A 230-nucleotide genomic window follows, 5' to 3' on the forward strand; every position below is an offset into this window, starting at 1 on the left:
ACTACCACCCACCCCCATGCCCACACTCCTCCCACCCTGTCCCATCCCTTGTGGGATCGCCGCGCGCCGGGCTCTCGGTATGAAGTTTTATTGCTGACATGCAGGAGTAGTTTCGATGTAGTACAAAAATAATGTCTTTATACAAATTTTTTTCCTCTTTTTTTTTTTTTCCTTTTTTCTTACAACAGGCTCCTTCCCGCAGCGCGAGTACTCCAACCTTTTATTTACTT

This window comes from Fulmarus glacialis, unplaced genomic scaffold (assembly GCF_000690835.1).
Source record: "Fulmarus glacialis isolate BGI_N327 unplaced genomic scaffold, ASM69083v1 scaffold18054, whole genome shotgun sequence".
Taxonomy (NCBI): Eukaryota; Metazoa; Chordata; class Aves; order Procellariiformes; family Procellariidae; genus Fulmarus; species Fulmarus glacialis.